This window comes from Meleagris gallopavo, chromosome 22 (genome assembly GCF_905368555.1).
Source record: "Meleagris gallopavo chromosome 22, MGAL_WU_HG_1.1, whole genome shotgun sequence".
In the NCBI taxonomy this organism is placed as follows: domain Eukaryota; kingdom Metazoa; phylum Chordata; class Aves; order Galliformes; family Phasianidae; genus Meleagris; species Meleagris gallopavo.
In genome coordinates, this window is record NC_139425.1 from 4,435,972 (window position 1) to 4,453,157 (window position 17,186).

At 41.2% G+C, this 17,186-nt stretch overlaps 1 protein-coding gene and 1 pseudogene across 1 annotated transcript in view; one reads left to right on the top strand and one right to left on the bottom strand.

The window, feature by feature from the left end:
* The window catches only part of LOC104913998 (uncharacterized), a 286,339-nt gene that overhangs the window by 240,647 nt on the left and 28,506 nt on the right, over window positions 1-17,186 (top strand). Inside the window, exons 10-11 of the mRNA XM_085241696.1 lie at window positions 10,005-10,088; window positions 11,091-11,281. The gene's annotated coding sequence lies outside the window, so the exon portion shown is untranslated. The remainder of the gene's footprint in view (window positions 1-10,004; window positions 10,089-11,090; window positions 11,282-17,186) is intronic.
* The window catches only part of LOC146542945 (uncharacterized), a 78,224-nt pseudogene that overhangs the window by 49,104 nt on the left and 11,934 nt on the right, over window positions 1-17,186 (bottom strand).

The following is a 17,186-nucleotide window of genomic DNA, read 5'->3' on the forward strand; positions in this document are numbered from 1 at the left end:
GTAGCAAAACAAAACTTGGGCTATGGGGTATGATCTGCCCCTTTGCCTGAAGATGCCAACATGAGTGAGCATTACTAGGGCTAGGGATGCTGTGACTCCACAGCTGGCTCTTTGAGATGCAGGTGAATGTAACCATAGTAATAACAAACAAAAAACCGTCATGATCTAGTCTCAAATGGGTAAAGGATTCTTCTGTTTCTTTTTCATTTGTTTGCAGAGGTTTCAAAATGATATAGAGTTAGCGTTAAGTGCCACGAGGATTGTGTGAGTAATGCTACCTGAACAGAAGTTAAACACGTCGTATGTGAAAGAGATGTGTTTACTGACAGTCTGATGAACAGATAACAACTTGATTTTTAAAAAGTGCCTAAGAAAAAAAAAAATACAACATTTAATTGGCTGTAATTATATCACATCCTACACTTGAGCAAGTATGTGATTGTATGTATCAGTGGTATGTAGCTGGAGGTAATATTTTGGTTCAGGGTAACAGACTTCAGGAGCTGTTAATAGGAGCCTCCTTTTCTTTCTCTTCTTACCCTCCTATACATAACACAGAGCCACTGCCTTGAGCTGTAACCACACCTATTTTTAAAATGAAGGCAGAAGAAAACAGGATTTTTTCCCAAAGTGGATCTGGATGCACAGTGCAGGCAAGCCAAGGGAAAGGAATCCTCCTGACAAACACCGAGTCATGGCTGCAGCTCTCCTGCCCTGGCCCTGCGGCTGTTGTTGTTAAATTAACAGCTAGGCTGAGAATTGGCACACAGAAGGACACCAAAACCCTTTGCAAAGCCTGGAGGTGATGGGGTGGTGCCCTGCGAGGTATCCAGATGCTGGCACAGGGCCTACGGCCCATCCCAAGGCTCCTCAGTACCTCGCAAGAGAAGTGGCACTGAAGACTACTCCCATTTACTAAACCCTCTTAAAACATGAGATCAGACCTAACCCAAAATAGGCTGGAGGTGGTTTTAAAGTCTCTGCACTTCCCAGTTTGCAAATCAACTCATGTACATATCAGTAGTAGAAGCTGGATTTTCCACAGATTTTGGTGGTGTTTTGTGTTTAATGAGGTGGGTAATTTAAAATCTGCTCCACGTGGTCATGGATCCAGCTTGCAAAAAGTACTGCATGTTATTAGCTTAACGTTAGTCTTAGAGGGTCAGTAAATGAGTTTGCCTCAAGGTAAGCCAGTTGTTATCATGCATAGGGCTAGGGTTGCAGCTGGAGGGCAGTGGCAGGGCCAGGCTGTCTGTCTGCCTGTGCCGGAGACATCCGTCTGTAGCTGGTGTTCTATTAATTTTACAGCACCTTAAATTCATATTGTAATTATGAGAAATAAGCACAGAGAGAGAGAACTCCTTTTAATAGAAAATGCGTTTTCAAAAATCTGGAGCCTATTACCCTGCCAAATCCTATTGCTATCACAGCTGGACTTTTATCTCCATACACTACAAGTAAATTCAGACGGAGGTAGCTTGGGTAGAGGTTACCCAACTTGACAACAGGAACCTGTACAGGAGGAGAAAGAAGAGCAGAGCAGAATAACTAGCATGAAGCTTTGGGAGTGTCAGATTTTGAATTTCAGTTTTTACCTTTAAATACCTAAGCTAAATTTTGGTATTTAATTCAAAACAAAACAAAAAAAATTAGTGGTCTCATGCAAGCCCCTCATTTATCCAGTTGAGAGATGTGTTTTAACATCATGATGTCTCTGATTAGAAGGTGGAGCTTGGCATATGCTTAGTTAGGAGGACTGGAAGACAGAGAAACTTTTAAAAGTGAAGGCTGATGTACATCATTCCGCTGCTGTCCGGGATGAAATGCGATGTAATACAGCAGTTGCATATATGCAGAGCCCAAAGCTACCAAAGTGATGGAATTTACTGTTGGCTTGATAAACATTGACTGAATTGTGTTCAACCTAAAACAATGTTATTTGGGTACTTCATCTCTAAACTGAAGTGTTGTGTAGGGGAAGTACATGTGGCATCTGATCTCTAGGCAAAGCTCTTCTGTTTTAATTAATACCCATGCTTCCTGTATTCTTAAAAAACATTCATGAGAGAAGCCTGCAAGCATCATTTTATGGGGTAGGGTCAAAGACATCAGGAACTCAAGACATTCTGCAAACACAAGGTTGGTATTTGACCCTTCCTCCCCGGTGAGCAGGACTTTCAGTTGGCAGAGTCCCTGGATGTTTGCTGGTAACATATTTAAGCCAGATATTTAAGAAGGCTGGTCTCATCTAAGCTCCATTAGAGGCATTTAATATTGCCTTGACATGATCTACTGCAGCCTTTGTTTGTATTTCTTCATCTCTCCGAGGGATCGGGTGGTGGTGGTGGTGGTGAAGGGGGAGGGAAGAGTGTGGAATTGAAGCTGTAACTTTTATCAGAGCTTTGCCAGGAAGACAACGTAGAGCTCTGTCCTTGCAAGGTTAAGAACAAGCACGTGGTGAATCCCTGTTTGTATTCTCCTGGCTCCAGCAGCAGCCTATGCTAAAGTGTCTGGGGTTTCTCCTGGGACCTGGCTCATATGAGCCCCCCCAGTTCAACTTCTCTTGTTTTGTTTCTTTCTTCTTTTTTTTCACAGAAACAACTGCTTGTGAAAGGAGATTTCTTTTGCAATGCCTCAAAAAGTGATGTCCATTGAATGACTTTTGCCTCTTGTAGCAGGCACTTTTCATATTCAACTGAAGAGAGCCTTACTTGTTCCTGCTAAGGAGCTAGGTAGATTGTATATAGTCCTTAGTTTGACCTAGTGCATAAATGCGAATGCTGCAGCTAGCTCTAGAGATAAGCACAGATTTGGAGTTCTCTGGACAGTGTTTTCCAACACTGATGTGCAGTCCAACCCAGTGACTTCAAGCAAATGAGAGCTGATTTGGCTCTTCTGAGTTTTGCTTCCTCTTAGGAGTTTGGCTCTAAGAATTTTAATGCTACCAGAGTGATTTTGATGAGCTGTTGTGCCTGTATGTCAGACTTCAGCAGATATTATGCAGTAAAACAAGAGCGTGGCACCATGTCCAACTCTATCCCCACTCTTTTTTTGCCGGAGATTTCAGCCATAAGCATGCTTGTTTGGTAAAATTATGCAGAAGAAGACAAGTCTCTTAAAATCCGTCCCCAACAGGCAGCTTGTCCCTGTCACAAAATCTGTGATGTGCTTAGCCTGACGTGGGATACTTCTTGCAAAGATATGCAGGCCTCTGGCTTCTGAAAAGCTTCAGTGGATGCAATTAATGTGAGAAGCAATTGGAGAGAAGGACAAGGGGAAGTAATCTGTTCCTTAGCTTTTTCCAAAGGTGTCAGTTCAGGACCATTCTTCAACAAGAAATTAGTAAAGGATTTATCCAAAGACTATATGTCTGTAGGAGTTTTGTCTGTTGACTGTACTGGGTTTTGGATTGTGCCCTAAACCCTACAGCTGTGCCTATTAATAATTAAGTAAAAACGGTTGGCAAAGTTTTCCATCCACTGTAAACAAAAATGTTCCCACTATGAAGTGCGTTTAATGGAGTTTTGCAGCAGTGGTCTCCCAGGCAAGCACATTAGTCTCTGCTTTCCCTCCGTGTCCTAATGGCCACGGCTGGGAGGGGCTGTTTGAACTATGAAGGAGGCTGGTTTTTATCCACATTGAGTGAAGAGGCATAAATTGGCATTCCATATCATCATAAAAAAATTCCCAGCAATTATTAAAAGATTCTTATCTCTTGCTCCCTACATGGATAATGAGATCCCTCTCTGCTGGACTGAGACAGCCTGTCTCTCAGCTCACTTAATGAAATGGACCCAAGTTTGCAAATTAGCATAGCCCTGACTCCAAACATAACCTCTTGTTGTCTAGTTGTACATCAAGGCCCCTGGCTTATGTCTTTTCTTATTAACACCCCGTAATCATGTCAACTCTCTTTAGTTTTCATTTCCTGTTTCCTTTTACAAATTCACTGCTGAGCTTTGAGCACATTGTTGGATGCCTTTGGATGAGCTGGGACTTTATTTTTATCTCATTTTTAACATTATCGAAGCGCAATCTGTGGGCACTGGTTGGGATCAGGGAAATCTGTTTTCTGTTCCATATTTTTACCGGTCTTCTGCCATGCGATCCTAAAGCAACTGATTTCATGTCAGTGCTTATTTACCTTGCACTTTTTGATTTCTCTTTTTAATATTTGAGGGGCAGAGATTTTTGCCTTTGCAAAATTTAGTTGCCTATTGCCTATTTAGTTGGTGCCTGGCAGGGTGCATTTCTGGTTTCTGTGAGGGTGTCTGTGCAGTAGATGGTTATTAATAATAATGAGGAACAGTGATTTTGTACTCCTGTAAACAATATGCTAAAGGATTTCTAAGAAGTTCTGAAGGAAGACTGCTTTGAAACTCCTTCTCCTTCTGTCTCCCCTGATGTGAAACTTCATCACTGGACGTTCAGAGTAATAAATCAAAGCAGCTGAAAGAAGTGGATCATGATTTTGTTTGCCCACATCTAGCTGACCCAATCTGTCTGTATTAAGGCAGTGCCCTTCCACTTTATGCACCACCCTGCTAATTACCCCTTGCTTTCATGGGCACTGAAATCCACTGACACATTAGAGTAGTAATAATAAAGAAACAGAGAAGTGATTAGTTGTGTACAGTGTTGGCAGGGTAATAATATTTTTCCAAGATTTCTTTTTTCTGGAATTCATTTTCTCTCACCTCCATTGCAGTAAAAATTACTTACAGTTTGTAACACAAAAGATAACTCTTCCATGCAAAGCTTTAGTGTATGTCTTTAGGAGATTTATTCCTTTATCAAGTATTAATTTAAGAAGGGGTGCCTTGTAGGTAAGGCAGTGACATCAGTGGTAGACTACGGGGCAGCAGATTTATTAATTTAATAGGTTTATCCATTTTACAGCTTGGATAATCATATTTCACTAAACTGGTACGCAAGGAGTCTTCAGCCCATCTGACAGCTTTATTCTTGTGTAAGTTAACAAGCACATTTTGTACTCATGACCTTGTGAATTGTAAAAGTGCGAGGAGCTAGAGAGGAATGACAGACCCAATCCAAGAAATGTGTTAGCGTTTCAGTTTTCCTGAGCTAGATTTATACATTGAGCAGCGAGGAATCTCAGCTGCAGAGATAACTTAAACAGTTGTTAAATTATTTGCTTCAAGAAAATATGCAGCATTTGTTTTAAAAGTAATGACATGTTAACTTAAAAAGTGGGAACCTAATTTGTTTTTCAAAGACGGCGGTTTTACAACAGCATCGCTCTTCTGACAGCGGATGAGCTGTGGTTGATCTGGGACATCCAGGAAAGGACTTAGCCAGTTCAGTCTGAAGTGACAGCGTTTGGTACATACTTGTGCTTACTGCTGGTGACATTCCATGCTTGCTCTGGCTACTAAATTCCCTCTGTAAATGTTTAAAGTTCTTGAAACCGGCTTAGAAATAATGAGATTAAGCAAACAATGGACCGAGGCTTTACAAAATGCATCGTACAGTTAAAAGCCTCGTGTGTATATTTGTGGTTTCTAGGAATTTCTTGCTTATGATATAGAAAAGAAATAGAAAGTGTGCACTCATTTAGCGTTTTTTTAATTTTATTTTTGATTTGAAACTGTTCTGAGATAAATGAAATGTTTTCCTATTTGTGTAAAAGCCATCACTTAAAATTGAACTCTTTCTGAAAACCATGTTTCGATTTCTTGTGGAAATGATGACATATTCTAGAAGATATTGCTTGGGCAGAATAGCATTCAGTGGAGAGCTAACTTCTTTTTGGAAGATAACGTAAAGCAGGGGCAAGTTCTGCTCTGCCCTTTCAGTGAAAGCAGAAATTGAGCCGCCTTCCTACTGCATGCTCTTCAAGTGAAAGAGCAAATACCTCGGAATTTGTGGTAAGATGGTACATCAGGCAGCACAGGATGAATTTTAGAACTCAGGATTTCTTTTCATTTACATTCAAACTCCTTTACACCATTTTTGACAAGTAAAAAGGAGGATTTTGCACAAAGCAGGATTAAGCTGTGAAGACAGAATTTCAGAAGCTTAGTGCAGCCCCCATTTCATTTCCTATGGCGCAAAGGGCACGCAGCATTCAGGATGGTCACATCTAGTAGAACATACCGTGAGCACTCTTGTTATAATATGGCAAAAAGATTCTCCTTGTTACATATAAGGACACGGTCCCAGCAGGCTCCAGAGGCTTTGGTTGTTCCTTTCTCTGCTCTTCAAAGTGGGGAATCTTGCTCCTGCAGCATGCTCAGTCATGGAGATGTTTTGTGGTTGGCCGTGGACGTGTTATGGGTTGGGATCCCCAATTACTGTCAAACTGCAGATTGCCTTGAATGTCTTATTAAGATTCCTGAAGAATGATTGATCATAATCAAAAAATTAATCACCAATCAGCCCTGGCAATTAACATTAGCAAGTCTATTTGCATATATCTAATAATTTATGCTGCCGCTGGAAGAAGGAACTTTAGCTGAACGTTATTGATTAGGGGAGGAAAGACAGATGCTTCTATCATTGGGACATCACACTCTATTAGATAGGGCTACTAATGTGCAAGAAATTGAAGGGCATTACTGCCACAATATAGGCATCTTCCAATGGAAGAGGGAAAAAGGATTTTCATAAATGTATCCATTGAAATTTCTTAAATATCAAGATGTTGGATAGTGTGCTTTAAAGAAGGTTTGATTTTGTTTCTTATTTATGATTTAAATATGTGTTATGTGAAAGAAAAGCTGTATAATGTCAGGCTAGATTGTGGTATTTACCTTAGAAGAATTTACTCAATAGAAATAATTATTTACTGTTACAATTAACGATTTGCAGGCTTATGATTAATTTTACAAATTATCATACCATTTAAAGCATGAAACAATACATAATAAAGTCTTGTAATCTTTCTTTGTAATTTTTTTTTAACTGAGATTTTTATTAATGCATTTTTTAAGATAGGTTTATGATCTATACATCAACTGTGTTGTTGTCTTGAAATTGCCTTGCAATTATTTGTAGGTTACTACATTTGTTTTAAATGACAAGATCTTGGTCAAGTTTTCTGATATTTATAATCTTTTTGGCACAGTAACTTAGTTTTGCTTCAGTACCCTTCAACGTGTCTCATACCTGCTGCTGTAACTGCAGATACATGAAAATGTGCAGCCTGCTATCATAAATTCTGATTTGACTCTCATTTATAGCTGCTTAAAAATTAGGGACGAATTCATTTAAGCCAATAGGCAGAGTGATAACTGTTTATCATATCATCTTTAGCCATCTCAGCCCTAGACATGATAGCCGAATTAAATATGTGCCCACTAACTGGAGACAGTCCATGTCTTAAGTGAAAGAGTTGTGTTGGAAGAAAAGGCCAAGTGAAATAATTCTCTTTCCAGACTCTGAATGGAAAAGATGGATGCATTTGAAAGATGTTTTCATTTTGAAAATTGAGTTATTTTGATCCATTTTAATGTTAAATAGTCACTTTTGTAAGCTAGAAATCTTCGTAATTCGTATAGGAATTATGAATCTCTGAAATGCTTTGCTTTTAAGACTAAAAAGTTCTCTCTAAAGACATTGGTGAAACATGGTAGAATCTATTCTTATCGTAGCTTGATTTATTTATTCTCTGATGTTAGCTCTGTGCTTATCTCACTCTTTCTTATTTATCTGTTGGTGCACACTAATCTGTTTTGCAGGCTGTCAATGCATGTTCTTAATGTAATTAATGTATTTTTGTGGGATCTTCTGACTTCATTTTCCTCTTATTAATGAATTCTGCATTTGATTACAAATGCGAACAGAATCAGCCCCCAGCTCCCATACAGTACTCAGACCTCAACTCTAATGCAATAACAGTGTTAAAGAAGTCTTTGAGATGTTATTCACTTTTCTTTTGGTGAACATTAAGAGATCCGAAAGAAGATAATCAAATCTCAACTATATGGTTTTTGGGGACTGGATTAACCAGTTAGAACATCTGCTTTTTGCTGAAGTTAGTTGGTAACCATGAGATCTTGTCACTGTGAAGTTCAGAGGTTAATTGAAATCAGAGAGGCAGAACCCATTCAATTGTCCAGTTAATTACGTCCAGCTCCCTCCTCCAGTCTCCAGCCCTGGCTGCTCGCTGCCCAGCTGTCACCTGGCGTGATGGCTGCGATGTGCTGAAGGCTGAAGCTGATAAAAAACGCCTGCACTGGGCAAGGGGTACATCCCCATACGTCATCCCCTAGCCTTGATGTTACCAGCTTTCATCAAAGGCTGCCTTTAGATTGATGGCAACTGGGCTTTGCTCAGTGCATGACTTTAGCTGGGGAAGCTTGGGGCAGGTCGGCTGGGGTCCTGTGGGACTGGTGGGGCTTTCTGAGAGTGGTTTAAAAGGGTGGCCTTTTTGCTGTGTATTGCATTGGGTACTCATGTATTATGGTTGAAATGTAAAATTTTTTCTTCCTGTTTCCTCTAAAGTAGTATGAACAGTTGAATCTTACTAATGAGTATTAAATAGCAGATATTTGTTGGGCTGGTGACTTTCTTCAGGGTTTCTGCAGTCAGCAGTTGTGTTCTATTTACATTACAACAATCAGGCAAGCAAAGCAGATTTCAGAACTGGAGGAACATTAAGATACTAAAATAGGTCTGAGTCCTGAAACCCTAGCCTGGCCTGGGGAAAAAAAAATCTCCATTGTCTTCAGTGAGAGCTGCCTGGGTAAGCAGAAAAACATATGCCCATTTGGGGTGCTTTTGAAGTTTTGAGCTTAAAGGTGAAAAATAATGTTGAGACATGATATTCAGAGCTAGGTGGACTATGGGTGTCTCAAAAACTACAGTATTCAGATGAGTCTAACAGTCTTGTTTTGCATGTTTGTCCAAATGACCTATCTGAAAACCTAATCTACCTGCAGGATAATGCATCTGTTGAGTATAGGCTTGCAAAATGCATCCCTCCCTTTTCTTCTCACAGCCTTCCTGTTCTATCACAGCCAAATTCTCAGGTGTTCTCTGCTTGGTCAGGGGTCCCCCTTCTTCCCTCCCTCCGTATGGCTTTCAGTGCTGCACCACTTGGGAAAGGCAGTCTGAAGCCAGGACCCCACTGTCACGTGCTGCACAAACCTGAGCCAAAACTACACTGTGTCTTGAAGCTCCATTCAGTGATTTTAATCTCTGTTGTCTTTAATCTAGGTTCAAGTGAGTGTTCTCCTCTGTGCTACTTCTGCCTGTGGGTAGAAATTGAGAGTACTGCAAAATGAGGTCCTTGTTCCAATCAGAAGAAACTCTGTATAAATCACACAAATGATTCTTATGAATAATTCTCCAATATCTTGTTACTCATCCCCCAGACATAACAATGTAACAGTGCTAGTAGATATTTTCTTCTGTAAACACATTAAAATGAAAATAAAACGTCTTTGGATCTTCTTTCAAAAAGGCAAAAGCAGAACTCAAACTGCTGAAATCTTGTTAATGAAAACTTTTTTGAATTTCACAGCCCACATTAGCTTTCTGAAAACAAATAAAAACTCTTAAAAGTGCACTGGTTCTTTTTATAGCCAGCAGCATTTTCTGTTTGTTTAACTAAAAACTCATTGAAATTACTTGGTTCTGCCTTATTCTGATTCAAAGTTCTTATTTTGAAATGAGACTTTATTTTTGTTCAGCAACAACAAAAGTGGCCATATCTATTCCATGTACACTTGGACGTATTGCTTCATAAAAGATTCTTCCCCTGATGGGGTGACAACTTGTACACTGCACAGAACCATGGAAGGCGTCCTATATATAATTTATGTGCCTGTGCCATAGGCTGAGCCCATATACCACCGAGGAGGAGAAGCTAAATCAATCACGAGTGATTTCCTGTGAAAGCCATATCACATCTACCACCCATTTGCTCTTGGCTGGCTGAGAAATGGAGCAATTTAAAGCTATTGGGTCACGCTGAAATGGGGGCAAAATCTTATCAGAGTGCAGCACACAACAGAGCTTCATTTTGTCTTCATTTCCAGAGGTCCCTGGGCTGCAGCAGTTCCACGTAGCCCAGCAGTGCCTGGCATGAGTGCTGGATTCTTGGCCGCTGGGCAGCCCCAGAGGTAGGAAAACTTGTTGGTAGAAGTGAGGGGACTTGAACTTTTTATATCTGTAGAAAAATATTGAGGAAAATGCAATTAGTCTTCATTTGTAATGTGGATGTGGGGATAAGCTTGAGAAACCCAAGTTTGCTGTGGAATATTCGATGGAAAATAAAAGTTTTCCATTCACTTCCTTAATATTTCATACAATCTTGGAAAAGTTCCATTGCCTGGCCCTCATATTTTTCAGATTATTTTCAAATCTGTCTCAAAGCCATACCCTCCTCAAATGAACCGAACAGCTAGTTTCTTAGTTAAAATAATAATAATAAAGTGTACGAGCACCCAGGTGTGCTGAGCATCCCATAGCTCATTCTAGTGCAGAAGGCTCAGATACACCCTGTGCTTGCAGGCAGATGTAACACACGGCATGTGTGCGCTGTTGGGTTTTCCTATTTCTTTTTGCTTCATATAAACATGAAATTCCATATGGCACTTTTAATGGTTGCTTGGAAATGGGAAGTCCATCACCCCAGAGGGATGCATTGGCATTCTGCACCTGATTGCATTTCTCCCTTCTCCCCCAGAGGACGAGTCAAAGGTTATGGTTCAGAGGGGAAGGAGTTTGTCGACAGCAGGTTCTCCTCAAGCTGAGAGGAGGATTTTTTGCTTTAATAGCATGGGGTCGGTTGTGTGTGGATTTAAATTGGTGTTTGAGTTTGCCTATGTGAATTTAGGAATCTGATCCAAAGTAAACTGACATGAACAAGAAAGTTAATACCGACTCCAAAAGAAGTTGTCTCCATCCTAAACATTGGAAAGAGGAGCAAAGCAAAACAAACAGAAATGAAGAAGCAGTTCTGAGCTAGGCACTTTCTTCTATCCATATCTCTCTTTTCTTTTCCATACTTCGTTAAGGAAAGAAAAAGTGGCTTGCCTGAACTTTAATATTTCTGAATACCTTTTTGAAAACTGAAATAACTGAAACATTGTCAACATCTCTTGTAATTTTGTTCTCTGCAGCGTGATGTTACCACAGTGTTGCTCCATCAGCAGGCAGTGGCACACAGCAGGGACGGACCCAGGCATGCAGCATAGCCAGCATACAGCCCTGCTGAGAGCCCACCATGCACTTCTCTGCCTTGCTTCACCACTTCAGTCCAAGCTCCTGAGCCAACGTCTCTGCCCCACATTCAACTCCAAGCATTCCGAAGGTGAGTCTGTGCCATCTTGCCCAGTGTGATGCACTGATTGATGCTCTGTTGCATTCATTACATGTCCTGGTGGTTTGCAGGATAACGCTGTGCAACTTAACAATTTCACAGTTGCACAAATCAGGTGGAAGAAGCCAAGGTCTAGAATCTCCAGCATTCAGTTCTCCTTAGGGGCCTGGGCCCATCTGCAGCAGGAAGGGTCACAGGGCATGGTTTATAGCAAAATCTCATACCTGAACACTCCAAAAGCTGTTGCAGTGGCCTGGGGTGCCTGGCCTTTCAGGGCCTTCAGTGATACTTACACAGAATGTATGGGCAGGAGACTGAGTGCCAACATTTGCTCTTGGATCTCAGTTACCAGAGTATGACTCTGCAAGTTGTTTCAATAAATCAACTCTTTGAAATTTAATGAGGGAACTGAAATCTGCCCTTGGATCTGGATGATGCTGTGTGAAACAATGATGGCTAGCTAGCAGCAGCATTTTCAATCCAAGTATTTAGAAATCTTGAGTCAGTCTTTCCAAATCTTAGAAATAATGAAATATGTTTTTGAAAAGAATATTCCAGGATATGTTCAATTTCTGCTTTCTCAACTTTTTGTGTGCAATTGCTTCACTTGTGAAGCTTTTTCAGCAGAAATACATGTTTTTTAAGTTTGCTTTTAAAAACTCAGCTCAGCTTCTGACATATTTCTATGTTCTAGATCTGAGCTCTAACAGCAAGACCAAACATTCCTGGTGAATTTATATGTGCTAATAAATGCCAACTCCTTGCCAAATTTCATATCTCCCACCATATGCAATGAGCGTCAGAAGTGAAAAATAAATCTGTGACAATTCCTTCTTCAGTACTACAGGTTGCACAGTTTTAAGGCAAATGTAGATCATATGCAAATTCTGTTACTCTGGTTTCATTCAGAGATAACTTTGCTGCTGTCAGCTATCCAGAAATGTCTGCTCTAGCCTTCAGATGCCATCACTAAAAATTCAGGATATATAGGAAATAATATCTATCATAATCTTTTTCTTTCTTTCTTCCTTTTTTTTTTTTTTTTTCTTTTCTAATTTGACTCCTGTATTTCTGTGGGATTTACTTTACTATTTTTCCTCTATTTTACTTTTAAGTTTTCATATTTTAATTTGAATACCTTTTCCTTCAATGGTGACAGCTAAAACTTTGAAAAATGAAAGTTGAGATTCAAAACAATCACCTAATGGCCGAGACCAGGGCTGTAATGAAAGCATCAGTCATCCTGAGACCTGAGATATATTCACTAGAATTAATAATTTCACTAGAATTGGCAACAAAGAGAGGTTGCTCTGGACTTATGTGATTTAATTGCAAGACTGCTTTTGGGTTCCAAGGTCTTTAAAGACTGGCTCTCCATTCTGATGGACATATCTTGTTTCCATTTTAAAATGTGCTCTTTAAAATATGTCTGCATGGGTGTTTGCACATAGACAGGCCCAATCCAGCTCAAGGCTGGCATTACTAACACAGGAGAGACCTTATTGCTGTGTACAGTTCCCTGAAAGGAGATTGTGGCAAGTGGGGGTTGGCCTCTGCTCTCAGGTAACAGCAACAGAGCAAGAGGGAATGGCCTCAAGTTATGCCAGGGGAGGTTCAGGTTTGATATGAGCAAACATTTCTACATGGAAAGAGTGGTGATGGGTCCGTCCAGGGAGGTGGTGGTTCAAGAGCTGTGTGGTGAGTTCAAGAGCTGTGGGGATGTGGTGTTGAGGGATATGGTCAGTGGGCATGGTGGGATGAGTTGGGGTTGGACTTGTGATCTTCGAGGTCTTTTCCAACTTCAATGATTCAGTGATTTGGGTCCCTCAATGCACGCAGGCAGAGGTTGCTCTGCAGAACAAGCAGATTGCTCTAGTTCTGTTGTTGGCAAAGGTAAACTTCACTTGACGTCACTTGTAGTTCTAACTCTTTCCAGATACTGAAATCTTAACTGCTTCTTGAGTGTATGAGCTTCATGGAGTTTGGTGAGGTTTGTAGGAGTCTGTCTGCTCCAAGGACCTATGCCAATGTTTGGGAAGATTTTTTTTTTAAAATGTGTATTTCAATTGTTAACCATAATTGAGATAATACTGCAAAAGTCTGTGTAGCTTACTGACCTGACAGGGTGTAAACAGCTTTTTGGAAGCCTCCTGATATGAAATATTCCAGTCCCTGTATTGTTCTTGTACACGAAGTACATTGAGAGAATAAGCAATAAAATACCAGATGGATTTCCTTTGAAACATAATTACTGTCCAGGTGCAGACTCTATTTTTCATAGTCAAAGATTTCCATCATTTTAATAGGGTTCTTTTAAGTCACAGTGTCAGCTTCCCCAGGCCTGAACTATCAGCGTGCCACATACAGTAAGGATGAACAAAGAATGGGGTTAACCTCTCGGTCCTCTTTGACCGCTGATGTTTTTTGTGAGAACGGCAATCAGATGCCTCTTGGTGCCTGTCCTGGCAAAGGCATTCTGCAGAGACACACCTGTGCTGAGACTCATTTCTTCTTTTCACAGAGCCAAGCAAGAACATTTTTTAAAATTTATTCCCTCCCACCCCCCATCACCTCTTTTCCTTGCAAGAGAGCAGAGCAATAAAATAATAATAACAAAAGGGATAGCCGGTTTGCCCTCCCATTCTGACACGATGAGTGCCAAAAGTCGGATCAAGTCTTTAAGGCAGAGTAGGAAGGCAATGAAAACAGGGGCTTCATTATAAGGCAGGGCTGTGAACTCTTTAACTCTCACCCTGCTCCCGGATGTGACTCTTCACACTGTACACAGCTGCTGAGCGCTCCCAGTGACTGTGGGTGGTGGGTGAGGAAAGGGAAGAGGTGGGTTAGCTATGCACAAAATTTCCCATAAGAAATAAAGCAATAGAGTCTCACCTCACTGCCTGTTTTTCCACATATATTGAGATGGGAATGTATTTATATAACCCTATTAAAAGCGAACACTCGGTAGCAAACTCAGTCTTTAAATAGCTACTGTTCTGCACACTCCAGTTTCCAAACTCCTCAATTTCAACTCACACCCACTTACATTCTTTTGACATATTCTTCAGATTTTTTGTGACTTTGGGGTCAAATCCAAAACTTATTGAAAGTAGTGGAAAGACGCTCTCTGAAATCACTGGAATTTGGATAATACTTTCAGAGCTCAGATACCATGGTGATAAACACAATAAATTACATAGAAAAAAGTTGCCTGTTTTGGACTAGCTCTTCTTCTGCGGCCACAAATGGAACCATTGCTATTGACCGCCATAGGAATCAGTTCTCCCTCTTGCCTGGCACTATTATCTTACAAACAAGAGGGATATCTCTGTCTCTCGTTTACAGATAAATAAATGGAGGTGTGTAGCCTCCATTAGGCTAGATTAGATTAAGGCTGTGTGTCAGGCAGGCTGTGCAGGGAGCTCGAATCAGACCGAGCTATGAGTCCATGGACCACCCAGTGGAAAAGGGGACAGCCTTGAGCTGCTGGCTTTCTCCAGGGCTTTCCTGTGGCTACCAGCTCCCACCAATGCCAAAGGAGTGGAGGGCAACCAACATCCTCCCGTAAATGGTTGAGCACTAATAAATGGAGCAGCTCTTCAGAAACATTTTGTTTTTACCACCAGATGCATTATTTCATCCTCTTTTTTCCCCCCCAACATTCATATTTTCCCTTTGACTCCTGTTATTTTGGTTCCATTCAGCAAATACATTCTTGTGTTTTTTTTCCCCCGTGTCCCTCCAGCCTCCTTAGGTTGCCTTTTTTTTTTCCTTCTTTCCTTAAAAACTTTTTTCCTCATTCAGTGCACTAAGTGGATTTACGACCCATTTAGGCAGCTTACAGTGGCACTGCTTTTACAGTTCAGAGGCAGAAGGGCCATAAAAAGATTTACAGTTACAGCAAGAGTCAGTTGTATGGAGGTTCAAGATCCAAATTAGACAAAGGGAGCAGAGCTGTGTGAGTGGCCAGTAAAAGAAGCTTGGAAACAAAAACAACTGAAACTGCTGCTAGAGAAAGAAGGTTAGGGCAGGGGGAGAGAGAGGAGGAAAAGCTGCCTGTTAACTTCATGTTACTATTGCAACAGCTCTGTTAATTTTGTTATATAAAGCTCTTTTTCCTCCTTTTTTTCCTCTCTCTCAATGTTGTTGTTGGACAGATTTCCTTTGCAAACACAGCTCTCGAACTGGAGAGCAGCAGCTTCACACAGTAGTTGAGATTCCAAGGCAGATATTCCCAGGATGCTGGCAGCCGCTTTTGCTGCTGCTGCTGGGACTCCGGGATGCAAACTCCAGAGATTAAACCTAGAGGCTGAAGGGCTGGGGCCAGTCAGAGCGTAGGTTTTAGGATTGCATTGCACAAGATTAATCTGACTTTTAAAAGAAACCAGAAATCAAGAAAAGACATTATCCTGTCCGTCTCCCCCCACCATTACAGTTTTCCTGCTGACTTCAAAAGAAACAAGACCAGGCTTGACCAAATCCATAACAAGCTGAAGCAAGGGGAGATTTGCCTCAGACATGGAGGGGACGTGTCTGGGCACATAAAGGGAGGCTGAAGCTGGAGCCTGCTGAAGGCAGGGGCCCAGCTTTTGTGAGACCCAGACCTTATGTTGTGAGACAGGGATGGAGACTACTTTGGAAAGAAACGTGTGCTTTATAGCAGCCTGAAGGGATGCCATGTTTATTTGGGCCTGCAGCTGTTTGTAGCCCAGGGGTACAGACCACTTCTGCTCTTTGTGGGGCTCAGACGGGTTTGGTGCAGGCCTGCTACAGTTGCCATGTAGTCATACCACTGCTCTGAAGCTGTGCCACTAAGGGTTTTTCTTTCCGTGAGCATAACTGATCAGGAATAACACCATGCTAATGCAGCATTGGGCCTAGAAGCTGGTAGGGGTGCAGTGGAGAAGCCCAGGGCTGTATTTACCCACAGAGTGCAGCAGAACAGCTCCAGCAATGCTTCCAGTAAGCCTGTGTTTGGCTTACTTACTCTGCTTTGTTGGGATATTACTGTACTTAGGTCAGTCTATGGTGTGGAAACAAGTGTAAATAAACTATCCACATAAGAAAGCCAGTATTTCTCAGTTTTTCTCTAAACGCTAATTTATTTTAGAGAGTTGGAAAGCAAGCAATTATTTTGTTTTTCTTCTCTTTGACACTGTTTTTATTCTGCTGCTCCCACTCCTAACCAGCTTCCTGTTCAAAATATCGCCTTTGGTTTCACATAGATATGGCACTCTTCATTTCCTGAGCCCATCACGTAGCGATGCTATCAGATGGCCTTCTGGGCGCCGCTCGATCGATGCCTGTGTTTCAGGAGCTGGTGATCTGTCTATTAGTTGCTTCATTCTTGATTTCTGTTGGCTGTCAGTGCATTGTTCGGAGTAGCAGCAGGACTGGAGTTTGTATTTCCGAATTTCTGGTGTTTGAGCTTCACTGCTGAAGTTCTTGATGTTGCTAGGTCTGCTGCATCTTGTTTCCTTGTCTCCTTGGCTGTCCTTTATTCACTCTGTGCTCATGGCTCTCAGTGGGATTAGTGTTAGTTGTGGTGGAGGGGGTGCTGGGATCCTCTGCGTGAAAAAGCACTCCATAAGGATCAACTTTTAGTCCTTTAGTTCCTTGCTCCCACGTGTTCTCACACGGATGTTAACGCTCAGGTTTCAGTTTATCTATAAGAGGAAAAAAGTAATTGCGGCGCTTTCCTTTTCATCCTTTTTAGAAGCAGTCTTTCCTTCCTCAGAAGAAAAATCTCATAAGAGTGGTAATATTTTAGAAAGATTTGGCTGGTGTTCTGCTTTCTAGAGGAGGAAGCAGCCAGAGAGACTTTGGTTGAATGTAGGAACAAAATATCACCCAAGTCTCTATTAAAATGTAAAATCTCACTGACAATAGCCAGACA